Below are 5,000 nucleotides of genomic sequence, written 5' to 3'. Positions count from 1 at the left end.
GGTCCTTAAGTGAGTGTTTGGGTACTTTTGATGCAGAGATCGGGGCATGAAAACCGGCGCTGGCACCTGGCGACATTGGGTACTGAAGAATCTTTCCCAATCCTGCCCATAGCTGTCAGGGTGGCCGAGTGGTCTAAGGCGCCACACTCAAGAGACGCAGCTCTTCCCTGCATCTGGGTGTTCTGGTCTCCGATTGGAGGCGTGGGTTCAAATCCCACTCCTGACAAGCCGGGCTCATTTTTTTGAGCACATTTCAGAGTGTAAGGCTTGCGGAAAACCTCGTGGGGGCCCCCGAATGCAGCGCCCAGCAAGCCTCCCTGTTCTCTTCTGCTGCCTTGCAACTGGAGCTGTCTGCCAGAGACGCCGGAGGCACACCTGCCCTTAAACCCCCACTGGCCCACGGCTGCAAAACCCGCATTTTCTAGTGGCTGGCTTGGTGACATATGTCACTGAGCCCAGTCTACTCAGGAAGTGAAAAAAGTCCCCTTCACAGTTGGAGAAAGTGCTCTCCTGCCACCTGTCGGTCGTTGAAGGCACCACACCTCAGCAAAATAAAAATAAAAAAACAGACATGCTCAGTCCGGGGGATGTAGAGGTATTTACATAGCAAGAACAGAGAGGCTGTTGGGAGATGACAGAAGCCATGCTGCCCCAGAGTTCTCTTCTGAAATTCGCAGGAATCCAGAGGTTGGAGCGGGCTGAGGGAGTGCGCCTTCTTGCCTCTGTCGGCTTTCAAGACACATCCTCCTGCTGGGAAGCTGCCCACCCTGAGCAGCACAGGTTTGCGCTCTAGGCCGGTCGGCCACATATATCTCGCCTGATCGAGCCCGATCGAGCGGCAGCAGATGGCCTTTGGCCAGCGAAGGCTGCCGCTCTTCTTCTTGTTTCTCTGCTTGAGAGGCAGCTCAGTCCTCTGCGCTTGCGCCAGGGGCAGGCCACGTGACACGCAGGGGTCAGGCCGTAGAGAGACTGGGGCATGGCGCCAAGTGAGGTAAGCAGACCACCCCCCTCCCCCTCACTGTTCTCTGCATGCGGTGGCTCGTTGGTCTAGGGGTATGATTCTCGCTTAGGGTGCGAGAGGTCCCGGTTTCAAATCCCGGACGAGCCCTTTTTTTTTGGAGCGCCGAAAACAAAAAACACAGAGTCCCCAATTCCCCCCCAAAAATAGTTTGTGCGTGACCGTATCTGGTTCGATGCCCGTCGCCAATGGTTGGCTGCTTTTAAGCCCATGGCCCAAGAGGCAGTGTTGGAAATTCCCCCTCCTTTGTAATGATGCGCTGGCGGCGAGCTGATGTAGAAAGGTTTGGACATGCCTTCTGGGTGGGGACTGCCATGGCTCGCGCCACTGTTGCATCCAGCTTGGTCTTTTGTATGTGTCTGCAGCCTGTGTGTGAGGTGCTGTGAGTGCTGCCATGTAGGTCCGGCGCAGGCTTGCGCCAAACTTTCACGTTGGTGTGTGCCACCTGGCAGGTACCAGCGGGCCCCATGAGACATCAGTGCCACAAAGCCTTTCAGCTGAAAGCTGTCCCAGCACACTAGAGCGCAGCCTACCAGAGCTGTTTCTGTAGTGTAGTGGTTATCACATTCGCCTAACACACGAAAGGTCCCCGGTTCGAGACCGGGCAGAAACATGGTGCTGGTTTCTTTTTATTTCCACAATGTCAATCGGACACATTTGACCGCATGCAGGTTTCGACAGGTATGGACAGGCCGGCACTACGCCATGAGTGATCTGAGGCCAGCCCTTATTTGCACCCTGCAAACTGTCCACTGGCTCCATCAGTGGGCGTTTCCTGCCATCCCTGGGTCCTTAAGTGAGTGTTTGGGTACTTTTGATGCAGAGATCGGGGCATGAAAACCGGCGCTGGGACCTGGCGACATTGGGTACTGAAGAATCTTTCCCAATCCTGCCCATAGCTGTCAGGGTGGCCGAGTGGTCTAAGACGCCAGACTCAAGAGGCGCAGCTCTTCCCTGCATCTGGGTGTTCTGGTCTCCGATTGGAGGCGTGGGTTCAAATCCCACTCCTGACAAGCCGGGCTCATTTTTTTGAGCACATTTCAGAGTGTAAGGCTTGCGGAAAACCTCGTGGGGGCCCCCGAATGCAGCGCCCGGCAAGCCTCCCTGTTCTCTTCTGCTGCCTTGCAACTGGAGCTGTCTGCCAGAGACGCCGGAGGCACACCTGCCCTTAAACCCCCACTGGCCCACGGCTGCAAAACCTGCATTTTCTAGTGGCTGGCTTGGTGGCATATGTCACTGAGCCCAGTGTACTCAGGAAGTGAAAAAAGTCCCCTTCACAGTTGGAGAAAGTGCTCTCCTGCCACCTGTCGGTCGTTGAAGGCACCACACCTCAGCAAAATAAAAATAAAAAAACAGACATGCTCAGTTCGGGGGATGTAAAGGTATTTACATAGCAAGAACAGAGAGGCTGTTGGGAGATGACAGAAGCCATGCTGCCCCAGAGTTCTCTTCTGAAATTCGCAGGAATCCAGAGGTTGGAGCGGGCTGAGGGAGTGCGCCTTCTTGCCTCTGTCGGCTTTCAAGACACATCCTCCTGCTGGGAAGCTGCCCACCCTGAGCAGCACAGGTTTGCGCTCTAGGCCGGTCGGCCACATATATCTCACCTGATCGAGCCCGATCGAGCCCGATCGAGCTGCAGCAGATGGCCTTTGGCCAGCGAAGGCTGCCGCTCTTCTTCTTGTTTCTCTGCTTGAGAGGCAGCTCAGTCCTCTGCGCTTGCGCCAGGGGCAGGCCACGTGACACGCAGGGGTCAGGCCGTGGAGAGACTGGGGCATGGCGCCAAGTGAGGTAAGCAGACCACCCCCCTCCCCCTCACTGCTCTCTGCATGCGGTGGCTCGTTGGTCTAGGGGTATGATTCTCGCTTAGGGTGCGAGAGGTCCCGGGATCAAATCCCGGACGAGCCTTTTCTTTTGGAGCGCCGAAAACAAAAAACACAGAGTCCCCAATTCCCCCCCAAAAATAGTTTGTGCGTGACCGTATCTGGTTCGATGCCCGTCGCCAATGGTTGGCTGCTTTTAAGCCCATGGCCCAAGAGGCAGTGTTGGAAATTCCCCCTCCTTTGTAATGATGCGCTGGCGGCGAGCTGATGTATAAAGGTTTGGACATGCCTTCTGGGTGGGGACTGCCATGGCTCGCGCCACTGTTGCATCCAGCTTGGTCTTTTGTATGTGTCTGCAGCCTGTGTGTGAGGTGCTGTGAGTGCTGCCATGTAGGTCCGGCGCAGGCTTGCGCCAAACTTTCACGTTGGTGTGTGCCACCTGGCAGGTACCAGCGGGCCCCATGAGACATCAGTGCCACAAAGCCTTTCAACTGAAAGCTGTCCCAGCACACTAGAGCGCAGCCTACCAGAGCTGTTTCTGTAGTGTAGTGGTTATCACATTCGCCTAACACGCGAAAGGTCCCCGGTTCGAGACCGGGCAGAAACATGGTGCTGGTTTCTTTTTATTTCCACAATGTCAATCGGACACATTTGACCGCATGCAGGTTTCGACAGGTATGGACAGGCCGGCACTACGCCCTGAGTGATCTGAGGCCAGCCCTTATTTGCACCCTGCAAACTGTCCACTGGCTCCATCAGTGGGCGTTTCCTGCCATCCCTGGGTCCTTAAGTGAGTGTTTGGGTACTTTTGATGCAGAGATCGGGGCATGAAAACCGGCGCTGGCACCTGGCGACATTGGGTACTGAAGAATCTTTCCCAATCCTGCCCATAGCTGTCAGGGTGGCCGAGTGGTCTAAGGCGCCAGACTCAAGAGACGCAGCTCTTCCCTGCATCTGGGTGTTCTGGTCTCCGATTGGAGGCGTGGGTTCAAATCCCACTCCTGACAAGCCGGGCTCATTTTTTTGAGCACATTTCAGAGTGTAAGGCTTGCGGAAAACCTCGTGGGGGCCCCCGAATGCAGCGCCCAGCACGCCTCCCTGTTCTCTTCTGCTGCCTTGCAACTGGAGCTGTCTGCCAGAGACGCCGGAGGCACACCTGCCCTTAAACCCCCACTGGCCCACGGCTGCAAAACCCGCATTTTCTAGTGGCTGGCTTGGTGACATATGTCACTGAGCCCAGTCTACTCAGGAAGTGAAAAAAGTCCCCTTCACAGTTGGAGAAAGTGCTCTCCTGCCACCTGTCGGTCGTTGAAGGCACCACACCTCAGCAAAATAAAAATAAAAAAACAGACATGCTCAGTCCGGGGGATGTAGAGGTATTTACATAGCAAGAACAGAGAGGCTGTTGGGAGATGACAGAAGCCATGCTGCCCCAGAGTTCTCTTCTGAAATTCGCAGGAATCCAGAGGTTGGAGCGGGCTGAGGGAGTGCGCCTTCTTGCCTCTGTCGGCTTTCAAGACACATCCTCCTGCTGGGAAGCTGCCCACCCTGAGCAGCACAGGTTTGCGCTCTAGGCCGGTCGGCCACATATATCTCGCCTGATCGAGCCTGATTGAGCCCGATCGAGCGGCAGCAGATGGCCTTTGGCCACCGAAGGCTGCCGCTCTTCTTCTTGTTTCTCTGCTTGAGAGGCAGCTCAGTCCTCTGCGCTTGCGCCAGGGGCAGGCCACGTGACACGCAGGGGTCAGGCCGTGGAGCGACTGGGGCATGGCGCCAAGTGAGGTAAGCAGACCACCCCCCCCCTCACTGTTCTCTGCATGCGGTGGCTCGCTGGTCTAGGGGTATGATTCTCGCTTAGGGTGCGAGAGGCCCCGGGTTCAAATCCCGGACAAGCCCTTTTTTTTGGAGCGCCGAAAACAAAAAACACAGAGTCCCCAATTCCCCCCCAAAAATAGTTTGTGCGTGACCGTATCTGGTTCGATGCCCGTCGCCAATGGTTGGCTGCTTTTAAGCCCATGGCCCAAGAGCAGTGTTGGAAATTCCCCCTCCTTTGTAATGATGCGCTGGCGGCGAGCTGATGTATAACGGTTTGGACATGCCTTCTGGGTGGGGACTGCCATGGCTCGCGCCACTGTTGCATCCAGCTTGGTGTTTTGTATGTG

General features: G+C 56.0%; 2 non-coding genes across 2 annotated transcripts; both read left to right on the top strand.

The window, feature by feature from the left end:
* Positions 1-3,372: 3,372 nt before the first annotated feature.
* Positions 3,373-3,445, top strand: TRNAV-AAC (transfer RNA valine (anticodon AAC)). The gene has a single exon. It is a non-coding gene; the product is annotated as a tRNA-Val (tRNA).
* A 288-nt stretch (positions 3,446-3,733) lies between these two features.
* Positions 3,734-3,845, top strand: TRNAL-CAA (transfer RNA leucine (anticodon CAA)). The gene is made up of 2 exons: positions 3,734-3,771; positions 3,800-3,845. It is a non-coding gene; the product is annotated as a tRNA-Leu (tRNA).
* The last annotated feature ends 1,155 nt before the right edge of the window (positions 3,846-5,000 follow it).

This window comes from Ambystoma mexicanum, chromosome 2q, assembly GCF_040938575.1.
Source record: "Ambystoma mexicanum isolate Mex_15411 chromosome 2q, UKY_AmexF1_1, whole genome shotgun sequence".
Lineage (NCBI taxonomy): Eukaryota > Metazoa > Chordata > Amphibia > Caudata > Ambystomatidae > Ambystoma > Ambystoma mexicanum.
This window is presented reverse-complemented; position numbering and strand designations above follow the sequence as displayed.